The sequence below is a fragment of the Dasypus novemcinctus genome, chromosome 16 (assembly GCF_030445035.2).
Source record: "Dasypus novemcinctus isolate mDasNov1 chromosome 16, mDasNov1.1.hap2, whole genome shotgun sequence".
Classification (NCBI taxonomy): domain Eukaryota; kingdom Metazoa; phylum Chordata; class Mammalia; order Cingulata; family Dasypodidae; genus Dasypus; species Dasypus novemcinctus.
Window position 1 is genome coordinate 50219513 of NC_080688.1, and position 23843 is coordinate 50243355.

The window sequence follows — 23843 nt, forward strand, 5'->3', positions numbered from 1 at the left end:
TCACTATGTAGCAGGTTTCTTTGATATTAGCCCTCCATATTATTGCATGAAATTATGAGCCTTATTCTTGTTTGTTTTATTTTTTATTTTTTTGAAAATCCAAATTTTTATTGTCTTTTTTTAAAAGATACATATCACACAGAATGTTACATTAAAAAATATAACAGGTTCCCGTATACCCCACTCCCCAAACCCACTCCACTCCTCCCACATCAACAACCTCTTTCATCAATGTGGCACATCCATTGCATTTGATGAATACATTTTGGAGCACTGCTACATAGCATGGATTATAGTTTACATTGTAGTTCACACTCTCTCCCAGTCCATTCACCGGATTATGGCAGGATAAATAATGTCCTGCATCTGTCCCTGCAATATCATTCAGGACAACTCCAAGTCCAGAAAATGCCCCCATATCATACCTCTTCTTCCCTCTCCCTGTCCTCAGCAACTCCCGTGGTCACTGTCTCCACATCAATGATACAATTTCTTCCATTGCTAGAGTCACAATAGTTCTATAGTAGAATACCAGTAAGTCCACACTAATCCATATTTTATTCCTCTATCCTGCAAACCCTGTGATGGCGATGTCCACTCCAACTGTAAATCGAGAGGGGGCTTAGATCCCATATGACTGATGGATACAATTCTCCTGCTTGCAGTTGTAGACTCTCTCAGTTCCCTGGTGTGGTCGTTCACCATACTCACCTCACTGTTAGCTGATCTGGGTAAGTCCAACAAATTAGGGAGTAGGTATTGCAACTCTGCTGAATTTCAAGGCCCAGCTGGCACCTGGACTGTCTAGAGATTCAAGTCTCCTGAGCATACACAAACCCTAGCACCAATGGCAGGTTCAGTAAAGTGACAGAAGAGGTATGTGTAGAGAAGTCACATCTGAGTCCAACTCCATCACAATCAGGAACACAAATTCCAAAGTTGGGCCCACTGGAAAGGCACTGAATTCCAGAGCCATCTGCCATGACCATAGGACCTGGGTGTCTCTGTAGCCTTCAGGAGCACCACTACCTGGGGTTGTATCTACTTTGGCTGTCTCTGGGATCCTGCTGAATGTGCAAAAGTGCAATCCCTCTGATGACCTCCTGACTCATTTTGAAGTCTCTTACCATATAAACACATTTGTCTTTACCATTTCCCCCTTTTATCCAAGGTCTTTTTCTAGTTGCATCAGCAGCTGGTGATTGGTTGTAATTCCTTGGCACCAGGGAGGCTCATCCCCAGGAGTCATGTCCCATGCTGGAAGGTAATGCAGTTACATGCTGAGTCTGGGTTAGAGAGTGACCACATTTGAGCAACATGGAGGCTCTCAGGAGGTAACTCTTAGGCACCCTGCAGCTCTAGGCCTAGTTGAAATTTTAAGCACACAGGCTCATAAGTGTAGTCATCAGTATCAAGGGCCCATCATTAGACCATCTTTCTTCCCTGGCCTTTGCCCTTGCACTTGGGGGATTATTGCTGTTCCATTGGGGAATGTGACAGAGCTCCCCTGGATGGGAACTCAGCATTCCCTCAACTGTTGTGTGTAAGTCTACCCACTGTGTCAATACCCAATTAATATCTGAACATATTTATATACCCTACACACATGCCCTGGAGAACTCCCTCTCACCCATGCATCCCCCATCAATGATGCCCCACAACAGTGCTCCTCCCCTGCCATACATAGTTGAACCCCTCTGTGATCCAAAACTTCTTCAAAAATGAAGCCTAATATATTGCCAAGTTCATTTAGTAGGAAAACAAAATAGTAATGATAGGTTTAAAGATTAGAAAATAGAATACATAATAATTAAGAAAAACTAAAATAAAGTAAAAAATAAATTGGGGTATTAAACGATGAAAAATATCACAAAACTTGTTTTTGCCATTTTGCCTTTCACCACTGTAATAGGTGTTGCTCTGTATTTGCAACAAGAGATTTGCAGCAAGAAAATCTCTTCCATTCCTTTCTTAGTGTCTATACCCTTTTAAAAAAAATTTTTTTTATTATGTCTTTAAAAAAGTTTTAGATCACAGTAAAGTCACATATACAATATGGGGGACTCTCATATACCCAGCATCAAACCCTTTTCCCCCTTCCCCAGCAATGATCTTTTTACATTTAGGTGTTATATTTGCTACAAACCTTACTCTTAAAAAATTAAAACTTGGTGGTTACCATCAGTTCTGAGGGGAGGAGGACATAGGGCATTTTTAGGACATTGGAATTGTTCTGTATGATCTTGCAGTAAAAGATATAGACCATTCTAGACTTTGTCAAAACCTACAAAAGTGTAGGTGCAAATGTAATCCATAACGTGAAGTGTTGACCATTGTTAGGAGCAATGCTTCGATATTTTTACATAAATCATAACAAATGCACATGTAAAATGTTGTTAAAAGGGGAGAGTGGGAGAGGAAGTGGGGATTGGTTATACGGAATCTCCTATATTTTCTATGTGACTTTTCCATACCTAAAGTCTTTGAAGATAAAGTGAATAAAATAAAGAAACTGGGGGAACATAGGGATGAAACTGTCACTGTACACAAAAGATAACAGATCCTACTGTGATGAAGGATACAATAAAAATATTGCTTTTATTTTATTGTTTTGTATTTTTGTATTTTATTTATTTTTTGGTTTTGTTCTTGGGGAGGTTTTGGATCACAGAAGGGTCACAACTGTGACAGGAGAGGATCACTGATGGGGGAATGTGTGGGAAGGGATGCACCTGGGGCATGCCTCTGTGGTACGTGAATATGTTCAAGTGGTCATGGGGCATTGTCTCGGTGAGGGAGGACCCCCAGAATAACTGAAAGAACACTGAATTCCCATCCTGGGAAGTCCTGCTGTATTCTCTAATTGAGTAGCAAGAATTCCCCAAGTACATGGACAGTGCCTAGTATAGGAAGACAGATTGTTACTCCAGGCCCTTGATTTTGATTGTACTTTTGAACATTTTCTTATAAAATTTAAACTTATCCTGGTATTATATATTGCCTAAGACTTACCTCCTGAAAGCCTCCTTGTTGCTCAAATGTGACCTCTCTCTAGCCATACTCAGCATATAAATGCACTCACTACCCATCCCACCCCCAGCATGGGACATGACTCCCAAAGATGAATCTCCCTGGTACTGAGAGATTATTACCTAGCACCAACCAGCGATACATTAGGGGAAAGACCTTGACCACAAGGGGGAAATATTAAATAAAAATGAATTTTTATGGCTTAAGAGATTTCAAAGTTAGTTGGAGGTCATTCCAGAGGTTATGCTTACACATATCTCAGCAGGATCTCATTGACTGACACAGTAAACGGTGCCTAAAACAGCAGGGCTCCTGAGGGCTCTAGAGACTCTACAGGCAGGGCAGACAATCTCAGGAATTCAGCACCCGCCAGTGGGCCTTACTTTGGAATATATGCTCCCCAATGTAACAGAGTTAGATTCATTTACAATTTCCCTACACATGACTCTTCTGCCTCTTTTATTTGAACCTATAATTAGCACTATACTTGTTAAATATATGTGCAAGAGACTTAAATGTTTGGTCTTTTCATATGCTGGTTGAGCCCTGAATGTCTGCAGAGGTGCAGTGCCTACTCTCCAGTTCACTGGATTCACCCAGGACACTCAAGAAAGGATGATAATGGACAGTGACTGGCCCAAGAAACAGAGAGCATCTAAAACTGCAGGCAAGACAGATCCATCCATCTGCCCCATGGAATCTAAGCCCCCTCTCAATCAGAAACAGAGTGGGCATCATCATTCCCAAATCCTCAAGATTGAGGAATGAACAAACATAAGGGGGTAATTCAACTATGGACTAATGTAGACTTATTATTCTAGCAATGTAAGAACTTGTATCATTGATATAAAAGCAGTGGGGTTCTGAGGGGAAGGAGAGGGAAGAATAGGGTAACATGGGTTTTTTGGGGGGACATTGGAATTGTCCTGAATTACAATGCAGTGATGATACAAGCCATTATACATTTTGTCAAAACCTATAAAACTGTGTGGCACAAAGTGTAAACTGTAGTCCATGTTTTCTAGCAATGCTTCAATATGTGTTCATTAATTTTAACAAATGTACCACACTAATGCAGGATCTTGTTAGTTTGGGAAGGGGAGGAACGTATATGGGAATCCCCTATATTTTTTAGGTAACATTTATGTAATATAAAGCTTCTTTAAAAATAAAATTAAAAAGAAAAAAATTTTTAAAAGAAAAAAATTAGTTTTTATTTGAAACACATCGAGATAAAATTTGACATTTTCCTGAGATAATGTGAATGGATATTCAGATAATTAATCTCCAATATGTATTAACTTTTGTCATTAATTATTTGCACCGGTCATCTACATTGATCAAATTTGTCATTAACATTTCTGATTTACTTAAATGTTCTTGATCAAATATTTCCAGATATTCCAAATTCATCATGAAAAACATTAATCTTCAAAGCAATTAAAAATTAGGTTAAAAACAGTTTTAGGGAAAGTGGACTTGGCCCAATGGATAGGGCATCCACCTACCATAGGGGAGGTCGCAGTTCAAACCCCGGGCCTCCTTGACCCGTGTGGAGCTGGCCCACGCACAGTGCTGATGCGTGCAGAGTGCCCTGCCACACAGGGGTGTCCCCTGTGTAGGGGAGCCCTGCACGCAAGGACCGTGCCCCGTAAGGAGAGCTGCCAAGTGTGAAAGAAAGTGCAGCCTGCCCAGGAATGGCACTGCACACAGGTAGAGCTGACACAAAAAGGTGACGCAACAAAAAGAAACACAGATGCCCAATACAGCTGATAAGGAGAGAAGCGGTCACAGAAGAACACACAGCAATGGACACAGAGAGCAGACAACTGGGGGTGGGGGTGGGGAGGGAGAATGGGAGAGAAATAAGTAAAAAATAAATCTTTAAAAAAAACCGAAACAGTTTTAGGAGTAAAATGAGTAGATTGTATGGATCTTCTACAAAGCTGTTTCTCTCCATGTTTTCATTGTAACATTTAAGTTTCCTCTAAAACATTTGCGTTTTGTTTATGGTCCATTGAGAAAATAAATTCTCCAAGGAGTAGACAATGCACTGGTGTGATATGTTTGAGATGTGGAAAACCACCATAATAGGTATTTAGTGAATTACTGAAAAAGTGGAATTACAGCTATTTAAAATAGCAACAAATCTGTTCATTCTGACACCAGGAAACAAAAGGCCTGAATGCTTACACCTGTTCTCTTCCAACTGTGAGCATATTTTACCTTCTTTAAGGTTGAGTTCCTTCAGTCCAAAGACAACAGGGAGAACACAAACAGCATTTTTTCTGAGGGTGTTAGTCAGACAAGCAGACCTATGCCTGAGGACCATCCCAGCCCCACCACACAGCTAAGGGTTATGAGTTGTGTGTGCAAAGCACTTCATGCTAGCTTAAACATGGCCTTAGTTTGCAAGGGCTGCTTTAACAGTACTACATACTGGGTAGCTTAAAACTACAGAAATGTATCGTCTCACAGTCCTGGAGGCTAGAAGTCTACAATCTAGGTGTTGGCAAGACCCTGCTTCAATGGAATTCCACAGGAAAGGACACTTCATTCCCCTCCTAGCTTCCTGTGATTAATCCTTGGGTTCTTTGGCTTGTGGCAGTATCTCCCTAAACAATAGGAATCCACTGTCTCAGGGTTTTGGAGGTTTTGCTTCCTCCTGGTCAGTAACATTCTGACACTGGTGAGCTGCAATCTTGGGGTTCTTTGGCTGTCCTGTCACACAGTGATGTCCATTCCATGCTCTTCTGGGCCCCACCCCACCCCCAACTTCCTGCTTCTGGCTCCTCGCCATGGCTTTGACTCTATCTTTATTTCTTTTCTCTATACAGGATTCCAGTAATCCAGGTTACTGGACGCCTTAGAAAGAGAAAGAAATGAGACGCAATCTTCTCTTTTCCTTTGCCTGTATCCAAATTTCCTCTCCTTATGAGGACATCTGTTTTATTGGGTTAGTCCCACCCTAATCTAGTTGGCCTTATCTTAACTATTAACATCTTCAAAGATCCAATTTCCAAATAGAATCACATTCACAAAACCTGGGGTTAGGACTTTAATATGTCTCTTTGGTGAACACAATTCAATCTAGAACAAATATAGCTGTCTTCCGGATTTACACACTAGCACACAAAAAAGTTGCTCTCTAACAACTGACAGGGCCATACCTCAATGCACAATTTCTGCCAATGTACTTTTCATTCTTGAAAGCTAATCAGTTTCTTGGGAGGTAAGGTAGGGTTGAATTTATGATATTTTGTGTTTTGCAAGTCCCCATATCATCCTTCTCTGAAATATATTTTCTAATTGAGAAAATAGTTGGTGTCTTTAATTTTTTAATTCTTTTTTCAAGTCCCCAAACTAGTACCAGCTCATAGATAAGAGTAGTGATCCTTATTTAACCTATGATACATATACATTCTCTATATAATTATGTATAGAAAACACATACACATTTATACTTTTATAAGAATTTAACATGGTGACCACTCTGATTTTACTTCTGGCCATTCTCCTTTTACCTATAACCTACTTTAAAAATCCAGGAATTATAAAAACAAAATAGTAGACATCAGTAATTTATTTTCATTTTGAAAAAGAATATTACATTAGCAGGAGTCATAAGTGTGTACACAGCTATATTAAAAATATTTTTCTCTAAATGAAGGTATCCTGACACAAAGTGCTAGTGATTTTTGAGCCACTGCTGCTGTAATGCATTTATGAAATACATGGTACAATCATCAAACTTAAGTACATCACTAATTAAAACAAATCTTTCATGAATATGCAGACCAAAGGAAAGTGCTCTTGATATACTGGTGTTCAATTAGGCTTCCACCTCTTCTGCTGAAATCTTCCAGAGACACTGCAAAGCCATTAGAGCCTGCTACATGCTAAAGCTTCCAAGTTAAAATAGAAGTTTAATAGTTTGTGTAAAATCCTGGATTATAAATCACTGTTGCAATCTATGCCCAGGAATCCATCTAGCTGTATTGTTTATGAGAAGGATTGGAGGAAGGTATACTGAACAACATCGTTAGAGTTGGCTGATCAGAAAATACAAGATTTCCAAAACAATGAGTGGAAAATTCCAGTATCTTCATTCACCGTATAGAGAACATGGGAGAACTATTCTATTCTTTTAAAATGAAGCCCGCAAAGGCACCGACCTCCAATTATTATTAGGCTTAGTAGAGACTGCATGAAAAGCATTTTGAAAAATCTGAAATGCTTTAGGAATATAAGCTTATTATTATTACTGTTGTTTTGTTTCAAATAGTGCAGCCTATAACTTTATTACCTACATTAATATAACTGTTCCTTTGGTTTCACATTTGTCTCCCTGAATTTCATTGTTAATTTCTTCAGAAAATGGGTATATTATATACATCGTGGCTACTTGATCCCATTGTCATCTTTCTTACTCCCTTATATTGATAGGTCAGCCTCTACTTCTTCTAGTGAATCCTGTATTTGAACTTCGAAAATTGGTATTCAGGGAAGCTTCTCAGGGCGATACCTGGTGTCCCTGCCATCAAATCTCTGTAAGTTTATGAAAAAAAAAAAAAAGGTTTGTAACACTGAGAAAATCTATGGCTTCTTGACTTGTTTTATATGCAGCAACATTTCGAGAATTTTAGCTTTCAAGTGAAAGTTGGTTCTCATTTTCTTTTCCTTTTGTTTTCTTCTCTTCTTCATTCCCTCTTCTTGTACCTTAATTTTTTTCTTCATTTTAAATTTTTCTTTCTTTCACCGCTTTCTCTTCTGCTTTTTCCTTGATCACTCTCACACCATTTTCCTTCTGTTTGGATTATTAGAAATCTAGTTATCTGCTGATTTTCTTACCTATACTTGAACAAAAGCTACGAACAGTCTCTATGTGGGAAATTTTAGCATTGTAAAAAAAACACAACAACCCATTTAGTGTTTATCTTAATATAATATATGTAGGTACAGGGAAAGTTAAACTTATAACCTTGGCCATTTAGATGCTGTGGGGGTCAAAGGTATAATGAGGTATGGGGCATACAGACCAGTGAAAAGCTTTTAATGTGGAACAAATTAATTCAGGAAAAATAAATGGACTGCTGCATATTTTACTTCCTTTATAATCATTCACAACACCAAAAATAATCAAGTGTCTCACCTGTAGACCATTCAATGTACACACCTTATTTCAGCATCTAGATGCATACTAATGAAGGAGAAATACCAGGTTTTAACTTTCTCAATACATAGCACAGCTCTTCACATTCAGCTGGTACTTAAAAGAGGGTTAGGTGAAATATACCCATCAATCACCATGATATTGGGGATTACCTCCAAAATGCTGACTAAAATTGCTTGAAATTACTATCCAAGTTTCAACAATTCAAATGCGTGTGTACACACAGCACATACATATACCCCCCCCCAAATTGTATGAATATATGAAACGGGAGATATACAAGTATATACAAGACAAAATAAGAAAATATATGTATAGAAAAGTGAATTAATGAATTCATTTCCTATCTCAGCAGACAAATAATTTAAAAATAATAAGACTATCTTCATTATTTTTAGGAACCCATTTTTTTTTTGTAATTGCTTATGGTGAATAAGCAACCTGTGAGTGGCTGTACATTAATATTTCTTTATAGTGAAATACTGGATTATTATGTGTACTTGGAAAAGTCATGTTATCCTGTCTGCTTCTGTGTCTCTGAAGTGACAGTACTACTTGCCTTCTCATTCACCTCCTCTGCAAAGATGCTCTGCAAATAAATGAGGTAATGTTTGGGAAATGCTTGCAGCTTGGGAAAGAAACCCACTGCATACATCTAAGATATTATCACTATTCCATACTCGAGCCTTGTATATTATTGCCTCTGTTTAAATTGAAATTGTACTATTTGAATCCTTGGGTTCTGACCAAAATCTAGGTCAAGGTAAGAGACTGATTATTTTTTATTTTAATTTCAAGGCTCTGTTCGGATCCTCTGCACGTGTGAGGGAAAACTGTAAGAAATAAACAAAGCACATAAATCAAGCTTTAAAAGAGAAAAAAATCTCTATCCGGAAGGATTTTTCCCCCACGATGAAGAGCGTGAACACTATATTTCCCTGGAGAAATATTTCGGTCCAGGAAGGAGGAGAGTGCATGCAGTGTGAGTGTGAGTGTGTATGCGCGTCTGTGTGTGTGTGTGAGAGTGTGCCGTGCGTGCGCGCCCGCGGAGAGAAAGGCGGGGGGAGGCGGATGAGGAGGATGAGATCATAGTTTCAGGATCCTCAGGAAACCCTGGTACTGGCAGCAGCCAGCCTCTGCTGTGCCCACATGACCCACAACTCTGGCAGCGGACCCGGCACTTTCAACATTATTAAATAATAAGAAAGCGGCTTCTGCTCCATGCCCAAACCTCCCTACAGACCAGTGGACACCTTCTAAGAGTTTGGCGAGTCGGTGACTGGGACGCGCGTCCATTCCAAGGTGTGTGCACGGCGTTTTCTTCCCTGACAGCTCGGGGTGGGGGAGGCGCGGGGGCGGAGAGGGTCCGTGTGCCGGGCGAGGAGTGGGCGCCGGGCCGGGCTGCTGCGCGCTGCCCGCGGCGTCCGGGGCCGCCGAGCCCGCCGCGAGGCGGGAGTGCACAGCACGCGCAGCCCCGGCTGCGCAGGGACCGCAGCCGCCTACGGCGCCGGGGCACCGGCGTCTCGGCGGCCGGAGCAAGGGCAAGCGCAGCGCACCCGGCAAAGTCAAGAGCGGCGGGGGGCGGAGGGCGCCGGCGGGGGAAGGGATTCGCCCAACCGCCCACTCGCGGGGGTTCCCACCTGTGCGCCGGCGCCGACAGACGCGAGCGCGAAGCATGTGCCGGGCGCCGCAACCAGGACTGCGGCGCGGCCCCTCCCCGGGCGGCGGGCGGCGCCTCCGGCCCGCGGGGCGGCGGTAGTGGCTGCGGCAGGATGGCCCGCCCGGGGCCGCGGGGCCGCGCAGGTAAATCTCGGCCGCCGGTGGAAGCCCCGGGCGCGCTTCAGCCCCCGCTCGCGCGGCCGCGCCGCTCCCGGGGTGGCGATGGCAGCTGGCTCCCTCGCGTCGCCTGCTGAGTTGTTTGGGCTGTGACTGCCGCCCTCCTGTTTGTCCTCGCGGGCTGTGCTGGTCGGAGGTTGCGTGGCCAGCCCCATTAGGGATGGCATTCCCGTTGGGGACCGACCTGGGGCTTTTCACCAGGAATTTCGCTGCGGGTTCCGCTCCAGCCGGCGCCGTCTGCGCGAGTTGCAATGCACTGCGGGGCCCGGGCGGATGGCTGGGGTGGGAGTGGGGACGGGTGGGGCGGGGAGACGCGGGGGGTGAGTGTCTTGGGCGTTTGTAGCCTGTTGCCCACTTCGGAGTTTTCCGCCGGACAGAGGGCGGGCGGTCGGTTCGTTCTGGTACCCGGAGTGGGAGATGGAAAGATGTCTATCAAAAGACCGAAGCCAAGGAGAGAAGAGGATGGCAGCGGCGGTGCTGGTGCTGCTGGCACCATTCCTTCCTGGGACTAGGTGGTGAAACTTTCCTCTTTGGTAGGCTTGGAGTATGGCTGTGAAGAGGAAGATAGGTGTAAAACTTGGGGGAATAATATTGGATAAACACTTGCTGCGAAGCTTACCATCTATTTCCCCTTTCGTTCCTGCTCTTTTGAATTGATTTTGATGTTCAAATTTTCCTGTTAGCTGTCACAATTACTTGGTATTTGATGTGTTCGTGTTGCCTTATGAACATAAACTATGCCTGTTTTGTTGAAGTAATTAATTCTTTTACAAAAAAACTTTTTTTCTTATTCCAAAGGTAGAAACTTCAGGAAATAACAGCTCTCCACATGTGTCAGACACTATTCTCTGTGCTTTAGCCTTATTATCTCACTTAATTCTCACAATACCAATAGACCATAAGGAGTAAGTAATAAAGTTATTTTAGGAATGAGGAAACTGAGGCACAGAGGGATGAAATATATTTTCAAGGTCATACAGCTATTAAGTGTTAAAAACTCAGTTGGGTTTAGTTTTGTTACTTTTTTTTTTTTTTTTTTGGTAAAAAATAGGACCCCATTTTACCCATAGGATTTTATATTTGATACATTGACCGCATCTATGAAGATGAACCTCTTTACTATGTGCTACACTTTGTTCAGTGCTGTAAACTCCTCCTAATTTTTAATACTGTAATTATGGCACCCATCCTTTGAGTAGCTTCTTTTTGCCACACTTGAAGGTTCCTACGATAATTACTGAGTAAAGTAGTATTGATCAGCAAAGCCCAGAAACAGTAAATTATTTAAAAGCAGATGACTGAAACTACATATTTAAGTTTGCACCTAATCTTAAAGTTCCTAAGTTATTAGTCTGCTCTTTGTTCAAACCATGGCATCGTTTTTTTCAGAATACCATCTTGCAGAATTTTTCAAGCATGTTTAATTACCTTTAATCTAATCACTTTGACAAGAGATTGGACAGTTTTAGAAGAATAATTATACAATTCTCTTTCAACTACCAGTGATTAAAAGCATGCTATATTTTGAGGGTGTTCGTGTATTTCATGTCTTTTAGCCAACTGTATGTACTTTATATTAAGTTGTATAGCAATGAAGAGGGAAATCAAATGTTCTCATTAGTTCTAAGTTGAAATACTTTTGAAAATCTTTGCTTGTTTTAAATGAATCATGATATGAAGAAAGATCTCAGTAGGATGAACTTCACATATTTAGAGAATTAATCTTTATTTGAGCTTTTATGGGAGCTTTCATAATACTTATTTTTTTGGATGGTTGTCTCTCTTAAGTCTCCTTTTTTTTTTCCACATAAATTTAATTGCTTCTCCATCCAATGAGTTTCAAAATTATTTTGGTTTTCGTAGACTTCCTTAAATTCTTGTCTTTTGGTTTCATTAAATCCAGTATATGTAGTTCCAGAATCACACTTATGCAGCATTATAAATTTTTTAAAAAGAATCCAATTTAGTTACATAGAAGTGGGACTTGTGGATGTGAGAAAAATTATCCACCTCTTCAGTGGTCTCTCCACACTTCCCCCTACCACCTACACCACCACAACTTGCAAATTATGGCTGAATCTTTATTTTGTGACCCTAGAGTGCATGCAGTCTTGTAGTCAGTTTGATTGCAGTTCATTGGGCACAGGTGTCTTTGAATTATGAAATTGAGCTTGAATTTTCCAAGTTTATTATATAAATCCTATGATACATTCACTTATCCTTTCTTGACTTACTCAGAAAATCTTCCAGTTTTCTAGCTTCTGTTACTAGTGCTTGGCGGGGAACTGGGATCAATGGTGAGCAGAAAGATGTGTGAGCCACCAGCACAATAAAGTGAGGGTCAATAAAATAATTATAAAATGAATGTGTAATTACAAATCGAGATAAGTTTACTGAATGACAGAAGGTATTCTATGAGGATGTGGAATCTGGACTAGACTTGGAGAACAGAAAAGGATGCCTGAGAAGTCATATCTTTGCTCAGAAAATGATGTGTGAGAAAGTATTTACTAAGTCAAGTGATCTTTCTGAACGTTTTCTTGTTAATTTTCTGACATTTTTTTCCTCAATGAAAGACATCTGCCTCACTCTGGTTCTTTTTTTGCTTCTCTCCTCCTCAGGGCACATACTGTTTCCCCATTATCTACCCATGAACCGGGGGAAGTGTACAGAGCTCCTATCAACAATTTTTAAAGCCAATGGAGAATGCAATACTCTTATCTGATTATTATCCTGTTAGCAAAGGGTTATTTACATTTAATGAAATAGAGCTATTTACTTTCTTTACTGCAGCAGTTATTTTCAGATAAAAATAGTTCCATTGTTTGTTTTTGGTTGTTGTGAAACCAGCAAAATGTCTCAAAATAGAATTTTAATTGTTTCTTAATATGGTCCCTAAGATTCTCAGAAGTGTCCAAGGGACACTTACCAGTGAAGGAAGGTGATATTAAGTGTGGAGTATGCTGGGGGAGTGTGTATTAAATTTAAAGCAAACATAATGATAATTTATGGGACACTTACTCTGTGCTGGGCATCGTTCTTTGGGCTTTAAACAAAGTCTGCATGAACTACCATTAATTCCATTTATAGAAGGGGAGACTGAAGCACAGGGAGCACAGTAAGCATGACCAGTGTCACCCGGCTAGAGATGGTCGTTACATTCAAGCAGTCTGATTGCAGAGTCCGTGCTACTAACTACTGATATATAATACCTGGTTCATGTTAATAATTTTCTGGTGCGTTAAATTTCTATCATTGTTGAAAACCATAATACCTCCTAATTTGATCTTTTGTTACGTTCCCCTTAATACAAATAAAAATATGGCGGGGAGGGGGAATGCTTCCTTTATATCCATACTTTTTATACCATGTTTTGCAGGAAAAATGTATAAAGAAGAGATATATGAACGCCTAGACAAAGACAGGATTGTGAGAAATTTCTGACTTTATAGTATATATTTTTGGGTTAAAAATGCTAACTTGAGGACCAATTGAAAAATTGAAAATTTTAAAGTTACAAGTATATGCTTTAGTATTTCAAATGATGAAAATAATTTAACATTGGGAAGTTCTGTGACCATTCATACTTATGGCTCAGAGCTTAAAAGCTAATTTTTTTAAAAGGAGGTTTTTTTGAGATATATCCACTTACCATACAATCTATCCGAAGTGTACAATTAATGGCTTTTAGTATAGTCACAGGGTTGTGCATTCATCACCACAAAAAAATTTTGTAACAATTTCAGTACTCCAAAAAAGAAAAACTCCACACACCTTAGCAATCACCTCTCAATCACTCTTATCCTTCCCTGGCCCTACATAACCACTTATCTAATTCCATCTTTATAAATTGATTTATATTTTATATAAATGGAATCATACAATATGTAGTACTTTTGTCTGTTTCTTAGTATGTTTTTGTTTTTTGTGATATTGACATCTTATAATAGCACACATTTGTTCAGTTTCAAAGTCTTACATATGCAATATTATCCATATTCATATTTTGTGTGAGGTTTTTCTATGCTATACAGTCCACCTTAGACTTTCCTTTTCAACCACTGTCATAACCATATAATAGAGCTGCTAGTTACAAACAGTATGTTTTGTTTCAAGTTTTCTATTCATTTCCAAAGATTAACAAACAATGATTTTACCAATTCTGCACAGGTTAATCCTCAAGTTTGCATTCTGTAATCTCATTCTATTTTCTGGTGACCCATATTCTAGTTATTAACTCTATGAGTCTTTAGTTTGTAATAGTGCAACTGTACAGTGAATATTCTTTTGTGTCTGGCTTGCTTCACTTAACATAATGTCCTCCAGTTTCATACATGTTGTCTTTTTTTCACAACTTCATTTCTTTTTACAGCTGCATAATATTCCTTTGTGTGTTTATACCACAGTTTATTCATTCATCAGTTGATGGACACCTGGGTTGTCTCCCTCTCTTGGCAATTGTGAAAACACCACCATGAATACCGGTCTGCAGATGCCTGTTCGTGTCACTGCTCTTAGTTCTTCTGGCTATATACCCAGTAGTGGTATTACTGGGTCACATGGCAAATCTATGTTCAAATTCTTTCTGAACTGCCAAACAAGCCTCCACAGTGGCTGTACCATTCTACATTCCTACCAATAGTGAATAAGCATTCCTATCTCTCTCTCCATATCCTCTCCAGTACTTGCAGTTTTCTTTTTAATAGTAGTCATTCCAGTAGGTGTGAAATGGTATCTCACTGTCACTTTGATTTGCATTTCCCTAATTGCTAGTGATGTTGAACATTTTTTATGTGGTTTTTTTTTTTTGCCATTTGTATTTCTTCTTTGGACAAATGTCTATTCAGGTATTGTTTAGGCGTGTGTTGTTTAGCCTCTGCACATTTGTGAATTTTCCCCTTTCCCATCTATTATTGATTTCTAGTTCATTCCATTATCATCTGAGAAGGTGCTTTTTATAATTTCAGTCTTTTTACATTTATTGAGACCTGCCTTTTGATTTCACATGTAGTCTATTCTGAAGAAAGATCTATGAGCCCTTGAGAAAAATATATAATCCACTTATCTGTGATGCAATGTTCTGTATATGTCTGTTAGGTCTAGTTTATTATATTGTTCAATTTCTCTGTTTCCTTGTTGGTCTTCTGTCTAGTTCTATCTAATGATGTGAGTGGTGTCCAAATATTATTGTAGAGATGTCTGTTTCTCTCTTCAATTTTGTTAGAGTTTGCCTCATGTATTTTGTGATACCCTGGTTAGGTGCGTAGATATTTATGACTTATTTCTTCCTGGTGGATTGTCCCTTTTATTAATATATAATGGCTTTCTCGATCTCATAACATTTTTGCATTTAAAGTCTGTTTTGTCTGATATTTTTACAGCTATCCCAGCTCTTTTTTGGCAACTGTTTATGTGGGGTATCCTTTACCAGCCTTTCACTTTCAGCTGGTTTGTAGCCCTAGTTCTAAGGTGAGACTCTTTTAGGCAGTATATGGATGGCTCATGTTTTTTATCCATTCTGTCAACCTCTCTCTTTTGATTGAGGGGTTTAATCCATTCACATTCAATGATATTATTGAAAATGCATAATTTACTTCCACTATTTTATTCTTTCATTTTCATATGTCATATGTTATTTTTGTTTCTCTTTTTATTCTTTTAGATATCCTTTCTGTTATTCCTGCCTTCTACACTCTCCTCTAAGCCTCTCTTCAGGCTGCAAGGCTCCTTTAATAATCCCTGCCAAGGAGGATTCTTTTTTTAATGAACTCTTTTATTTCCTATTTTTTGAATATTTTAAACTCACCTTCATATTTGAAGGACAGTTTATCCAGATTAAAAATTCTAAGGTGGTAGTTTTTCTCCTTCAGTTTCCTAATTATATGATAGCACTGGTTTTCTCCCCTCCATGGTTTGTGATGAGAAATCTGCACTGAGTCTTACTGGGTAGCCCTTGTATGTGATGGTTTGCTTCTCCCTTGCTGCTCTCAGAAATTTCTCTTTATCTTTCATATTTGGCATTCTGAGTATGTGTCTTGGAGTAGGTCTATTTGCATTTATTCTGATTGGTATATGCTTCACTTCTTGAACATGTAGATTTACTTCTTTCATGAAAGTTGGGAAAATCTTGAGCCATCATTTCCTTACTCTTTCTACCCCTTTTCCCTTCTTTCTCCTTCTGAAACACCCATAAAACATATGTTGATATATTTTGTGTTATCATTCAACTCCCTGAGCTCCTGCTCAGTTTTTTTCCATTATTTCTTTCTCTCTGCTCTCTTCAGTTTCAGCTGTTCTGTCTTCTATATCACTTATTCTGTCTTCAATCATTTTGAGTCTACTGCTGTATGGCTCTAGTGTGTTTCTTTTAATCTCACCTATGGTGTCTTTCATTCCCATGACTTCTATCATTTTTCAGTTCAGGTTTTCAGATTCTTCTTTGTGTTCACTCAGTGTCTTCTTGATATCCTTTGTCTCTTCAGTAATATTTATTTCACTTCATTAATTTAATTTTGGAAATTTATATGACTCTCATTGATTTGTTGTCTCAAATCCTGTGTCTCCTCTCGAGCTTTGGTATATTCCTTTGCCTGGGCCATTTCTTCCATTTTCTCAGTATGGCTTGTAATTTTTGCTGATGTTTAGGCATCTGATTATGATGGAGAGTTTATTCTGATGCTCAATTTCTCTCTCTTTCATAGGGATTTAGTGGCAGGAGGCTATGTGTCACTGCCATTCTTTGATTCTTGGTTCAACCTGTTTTAAGTCTTTAGGATTGTCCCTTTTAGTTGCTCAAATCTGGGCCATGGGCCCAGTAATGTGTTGCAGACCCTACTTCGAAGGCCCTTGGGGAGGGAGGCTGTAAACAATGGAAAAATCCTCTTGATTTCCTCAAGTGCACTTCCTTAGTCCGCTAGCAGATGGTGCTCTTTGGCATTCCTCTATGTTCAAACTCTGGTTAGAGTATGTTCCTTGCAACACTGATCTCAACAATGTGACATAGGATCCTGTCTGGAAGCTATTCAGAGCCTGGAAATTTAAACTTTCTCAGAGGCTGTTCTCCAGTATCTGCTGGAAGCCCCCTCCCTTTTACTGGGTAGGAAATAATTTCACTTCCCTCTGCATCCTCAACAACCAATCCCAGTCAGTAGTGAGGGTATATGTGAGAGTTGGATCTCTTTTGTCCCTTTTAGGCTCCCAAGGCAAACAATGGTGCATCTCCAACCTGCCTTGAAGTGCTTGTGGGACACAGAGGACCAAATTTGTGGGTCAAAAACTGAATCAGCCTTAGGCTGTATCCCTCTGTATTCTGTTTCCTGGGGAGGTGGGTCACTGCAGCCCCCTCTGTAGCCACTGGGCTGAGGCTGGAGAATTCAAAATTGTCTGCTCATAGTGTGGGGAAAGGGCCCCAGTGGCTGCAATTGCAGCTTCTACTCAACAATCTTTCTGTCAAGACTTTTTCCTGTTCTCCTCTTGCTTCTGGGTGGTATCCAGCCATCCCCTGGTGTCCTAAACCCTAGAACATATTTTTAGGAGGTATGGGGGTTGAACCTGGGACCTTGTACATAGGAAGCAGAATCTTGACCACTGAGCTACACATGCTCCCCAAAAGATTTTCTTCCAGGCCATTTCTGCCAACCTCTAGCTATTTTTCTGGTAGAGAAGAGACTCCCATGCCTTTCTAATCTACCATCTTCCCAGAAGTCCAAATATAATGATAGTCAATATTTTTCTTCTTGCAAATGATGGGTAATATGCAGTTAATATGATTAATGTCAATATTAACCAAGAATCACACATATATGAATGTGTGAAACTTTGCTCTATAGATATTGAATATGCTCAAAGCAATGTATTTGTTTTCTGTGACTCATGTATCCCAGTCAACAATACAAAGCTTGATGTCATGGAGTAACTAGTATACTACTATTCTAACTTATACCATAAGGAAAAAGATGCAAAACTGGATTTTACTTTATTGTTGTTTTTAGTATGTGTATGTTTTCAGGGTGGAGGGTGCTATCAAATATGCCAATGAATAGTTCACTAACTGATTCAATGACATAGTGCAGGGTCCTGTGGTCAAATTATTTTAATGTAATTGATATATAATTAATAAATATATCATTGATACAGAAAAATATGTCAATCAGTGACAATAGTTTAGATGATGCTGTGGAGACAAACAATTCTAAAATCTTAGTACCTGAAAAGAGGTTTATTTCTCACTGATGCTGTATCCCCATCTTGATCAATGTATCTTCCTTACTTAGGACACAGGCTGATACAGCCTGCATCATTTGGAACATCATTTTCCTTCATCATGGCACATGGGAACATGGTGAATCACCCACCATTTCATAAAGTCTTTTTATTTTTATGGACCAAAGCAAGTCATATGGCCATACATAACTTGAAGATGGCCAAGAAATACAATCCTATCAAGTGCCCGAATGGATGAAAATTGCAACCTGACTGAACAGACCTAATAATTACCACATAAAATTAGCCAGTTCCTTTCAATAGCTTTACTACCTAGAAAAATTACTTAGTATTTATATGTAGAATGACCAACAACTGTGTCCTAGAAGTTCAACATAGGAAAGTTCTTCCTGCATAAAATTCCAAACAAAGAAAACAGAGACGAAAATTTTTTGTGAAATTGATGGTGCCCTGCTTTACCAATGGTGTTTTTATTTAGTCAAAAAATAATGACAAGTAAGAACTATGTTTTATTTTGAGTAAGTGAATGAGAGAGCCTAGGTGACAGCAAGCCCTAGCCAAGAGTAGTGCCAAAACCTATGTGTAGCAACCAAGCTCTGTTTTCTGAACAGACTTGATGGTATGAATGTGGTAACAGAGAATAGACCAAAAATGTGTGTATTTTTTTTTTCTGTCACCTGCATGAACATGGACAAAAGTATTATCTGTGCTATCTGTTTTTGGTCATATATTGTTATAAAAAGCAGCGCAGATCAACTTCCAATTCATATTTTATATTCATTTTACATTGCCCAATATAATCAGAATAGTTAAATGATATTCATTTCATATATATGTAAACTTTTGGAGATAATTGTAGATTCAAATGCAGTTGCTAGAAAAAATATAGAAAGATCCCATGTGTGTTTTACTCAGTTTTTCCCATTGGTAACATCTTGCAGAACTATGGTACAGTGTTAAAACCATAGAAATGACATTGATACAGTCATTATAGAACAATCCCATCTCTACAAGGATACTCCTGTTACTCTTTATAGCTGCATCCACTTTGCTCCAGACCCCACCTCCTCCATGACCTCTGGCAGTCATTAATATGGTCTCCATTTCTATAATTTTATCATTTCAAGCATGTTATACAAATGGAGTAATATGGTATGTAATCTTTTAGTATTTGCTTTTTTTTCCCCCTCCACATAATTCTCTGACAATGCATCTATGGTATGGATGTACCACAGTTTGTTTAGCTATTAACCTGTTTAAAAACATAGTTTTTTTTTCCTAGTTACTGACTATTATAAATAAAGTCACTGTAAATATTCATGTACAATTTTTTTGTGTAAATATCAATTTTAATTTCTTTGAGAAAAATGCCCAGGACTGCAATTGCAGGGCCATACTGTAGTTTGAACTTTAGTTATGTGCAAAATTGTAATTGTTTTCCAGAATAACTGTACCACTTTACAGTCTTACCAGGAATGAAGGAGTAATCCAGTTTTCCATATCCTCACCAACATTTATTGTTGTCACATTTAAGAAAAATTTCTACCATTCTGATAGGTATGTAGTTATACCTCATGTAGTTTTAATTTGCATTTCCTTAATGGCTAGTTATTTTTTGAATGTTGGATCCCTCACTTTATTATTAATCCCACTATACCTGATAAATTCATTTCATAGGCCCTATCATGCATTTATCATTTGGTGGCAGGAGTTAATGAAAATTTTTTCTGTTATAACATCCATTGCTGGCAACGAACGCACCAAAACTGCCAAGGAAGTCGTTATTGCACAATACATGAGGACATGGAACTTTTCCAAAAGCTTAAAAATTCAAAATAAAAATGGAATTATATTTGACCTTTCCTGACACCTGCATAAGTACTATATGACCATGAAAAGCATGTCAGTTGCCTGGACTGAACCAGCGGTCACCATGCACCCAGAATGCACACAAGTAAAAATGCAGTAAATGAAAGTAATCTTTATTGCCTATAGGTCACTTCCAGTCAAAGGTTAAAGTTCAAGGACTGAATGATCAAATTGCTTATCTAAAATTTAGAAAATCTTGTCTATGTCTGCAGCAAATCATTCTGGGATTTTGATAGGAATTGTGTCAAACCTGTAAATCAGTTTGGGGAGAATTGACATATTCTATGTAATTGAGTCTTCCAATCCATAAATATGGTACATCTCTCAATTTAATCTTTAATATCTTTAACCAGTGATGTGTATATTATAGGATACAGGTTCTGGGTATGTTTTTTTAGATTTACATGGAAGTATTTCATTTTTGAGTGATTGTAAATGATAATACATTTTAAATTTCACAGTCCTTGTATTCACTGCAATATATAGAAATATGACTTTTGTATGTTTATCTTGTATCCTGGGAATTTGCTGAACTCACTTATTAGCTCTAAAATTTTTTGTAGAGTCCTGATTTTGACCATCATGTCTTCTACAAATAGGGGCAGTTTTATATCTTTCTTTACAATCTGTATCCCTTTTTTTTTCCTTTTCTTTTTCTATTGCACTGGTTCAGTCTTCCAGTACTTTGTTGAGTAAGAATGGTGACAATGGACATCTTGATCTTTCTTCCTGTCTATGGGGGAAAGCATTCAGTCCTCACTATTACATATAATGTGAACTGTAGGTTTTAGGTACGTATTCTTTATTAAGTTGAGCAGTCTTTCCTTTATTCTTATTTTTTTCTGAATGTTTTTATAACAAATGGATGCTGATATTTGTCAGATGTTTTCTGCAAAAAGTTACATTATCAAGTGATTTTCTTCTTTAGCCTGTTAATATACTGGATTATAGGACTGATTTTTGTCTACTGACCCAGCCTTGTATCCCTGCAATAAATTCCATATATTTGTTTTTTATTTTTGTACTTACTACTGAATCTGTCTGCTAATATTTTGTTAAGGAGTGTGACATTTCATGAGGAATATTAGTCTTTAGTTTTCTTTTATTGTCTTTAGTATTGATATTAGAGTTATACTAGCATCCTAAAATGAAGCGGGATTTATTTCCTCTTCTATTTTATGGAGGAGATAGTAGAAAATTTGTATTAATTCTTCTTTAAATTGTTGGTCGAATTCTACATCTGGATTGATAGAGTTCTGTTTTGGGAGCTTTTCAGTTCCAAATTAAATTTCCCTAGTACTTATTAGGGAAATTCAAATGATATACTTCATATTGTATGAGCTGTGGTAGTTTGAATTTTTTAAGGAATTTGTCCACTTCATCCAGGTTGACATGTTTTATTTGTATACAGTCATTTGTAATAGTCCCTGGTTATTCCTTTGATCTTTCAGGGTAATTGATATCTTTCTTTTAAAAAAAATTTTTCAGTCTTGTTAGAGGTTTGTCAAATTTATTGATGTTTAAAAGAACACACAACCAGCACAGGCTCCACGGCCCAGGAATTTTGAGGAAGGAGGGGGGACTACTTGACCATCTTGTTCTCATGGTGGCCTCAAAGAGGCTTTCACAATTAGTTTGCATCCTTAACTCAAATGGGAATAACTACTCCACATTCTTATTTTGTGGTTGAACCAATAAAATGAGCCATGCCTATACTTTCCTGCCTTTGTTCCTCTTAGCTGCCTGGTCATACATTGATGGTTTTTCTAGCTGCTTTTATATTCTTTTCGAGAGCTGATACCAGACATGAAGTTATTTGGAGGAAAGGGTGGGGCATCTGCATCATTTGAAGATGATTTTTTTAGGAGCTCTTGTCGCACAGTATTGTTAGAGACAGATGCATATGCAGATGTCCAGATTCATCATTGTCATTACCACATCAGCTCCACCATCGGGGATTCATTGTCTACTGCAAGCTGACATTTTTCTTGGGCATTTTAAAAGAAATCTTGACTACATGGTTATCATAAGGAAAGAGAAGCTGCATTTCTGAATAGAGATTTTATAATTGGGGTACAGTTACAATCCCCAGAATGGAGTAAGATGAAATTAACAAGAAGTAAGCATTAAAGGGTTTTAAATTGTTTTGTATTGCAATAACATAGGGGGAGATACTTTTTGAGTAGTTTTGAGTAGTAGTCTGTGGTTCTAACCCTCAGTATAGCTCAGTTTTATTTAATGTCCATTCTGTGTTTTGTATTATTTTACTCTGTCAGCAGTTCACTAAACTCAGAGAACATATTCAATTTGAATTTACTTAGCACCCACTTTTTCTGGTTACTAATATTTGATTAAGCCTTTTAACTAGGTATCCCATTTGACAATGTGTAATTTTTAAGCTTTACTCCATACACTTTTTAAAGGTGTCATGAACTTGAGTAAGCAAGGAAAATGCTTATGAGCAATTATCTGCTTTTGATTTAAGATGACACACATTCTTGGTTTGGGAAAATATTATTCACTTATCCTTTCAATATTCCTCACCACAGGTTGTTGTACTGTTTGTTCATTCCTTCTGTTTCCTTTGTGCTGTCAACCTGATTCTATTACTCGTTTACTCATTTTGCTTTGGTGCTTAAATGATTGTGCCTCTGCAGTGTTTGGGGCATAAGACTTTTCCAAACCTTCATTATACAGTGTTTGTTAAATAACACCATTTGGGCAGATTGGAGGAACCATCCCTTTAAGAACAGATTTTTCAATGGTGTAACAGATGTTGTCTCTCACACAGAGCCGTCCTTGATAAAATAAAAGCCCCTAGTTCTGGAAATACTAGTCATACTTCTTTCTTAAAGTAATTACTTGGCAGTTTAAAAATGTGGTAATAATTAAATCATCACCAAAATGCCTAGATAAGGCTTAAATATGAAGAAAAATAGTTCCTACACAAATGAATAGGGTCAAGAAGAGGGTGATTTAGAAAGATGAGACGTGTACTTCATGTCTTCTATGGGCAGTGGTCCAGATTTTTCCCTACAGGGATAGTTTCTATTTATAAACACAGAATGTGTCAGGTGATTTCTTTTTTTCCATATACAGATAAATCCTACCTCTTCCTTTTAAGCTAAACTGTAAAAGTAATATTTACCATTAAAATGTATACAAAATAATATTTTCTTCTAATGCTGCTGAACAGCTTTTAGTAAGTGATAGGAATCAGGTTGATTTTGAAAATTTGCTCAAAAAATGAATCTACTGTTCAAAATAGGAAACTAATTCAAGTGTTTATTTGTTCTTTTTGTTTATTTTTCTCAATGTTGTGACTAAATCCTTTTATTTCTGTTTTGTTTTTTTAGAGTTCATTTAGAGTTCATTGTTTTTGTTTAATACCATATTTTCTGGTAGATAGCTGACATAACAGCAAGGGGAAAAAAGTATGATAAGCACTTGAAATACTTTAGATTGAATTTGGATATGAGATTGAGACTCTTTCCATATTCTTATAGTTCAAGACCATTCATAGACAAGGAAGGAAAACAAATGAAGGGAATCCAAAGAAAGTGGTATTCTAATCACCAATCTGCTATGGAGTGGGTAGAAAGGCAAAATGACCTAACTTCACCTCACCATAATAGTTTAAGGGGGAAAAAATTCCTGTGATTTCATGTGAGTTAGCACAAGTACTGTTTTTTGTTTCTTATTTTTGCTTTTG

General features: G+C 38.2%; 1 protein-coding gene across 18 annotated transcripts in view; it reads left to right on the plus strand.

Moving 5' to 3' along the window:
• Positions 1-9230: 9230 nt before the first annotated feature.
• Positions 9231-23843, plus strand: part of DTNA (dystrobrevin alpha) — a 418043-nt gene continuing 403430 nt past the window's right edge. For 6 of the 18 annotated variants that reach the window (XM_071208615.1, XM_058277122.2, XM_071208618.1 and 3 more), the window contains exon 1: positions 9266-9505. The gene's annotated coding sequence lies outside the window, so the exon portion shown is untranslated. Of the gene's footprint in view, positions 9506-9926; positions 10007-23843 lie in introns of those variants that run through there. The other 12 variants (XM_071208624.1, XM_071208628.1, XM_058277128.2 and 9 more) reach the window with 6 other exon arrangements.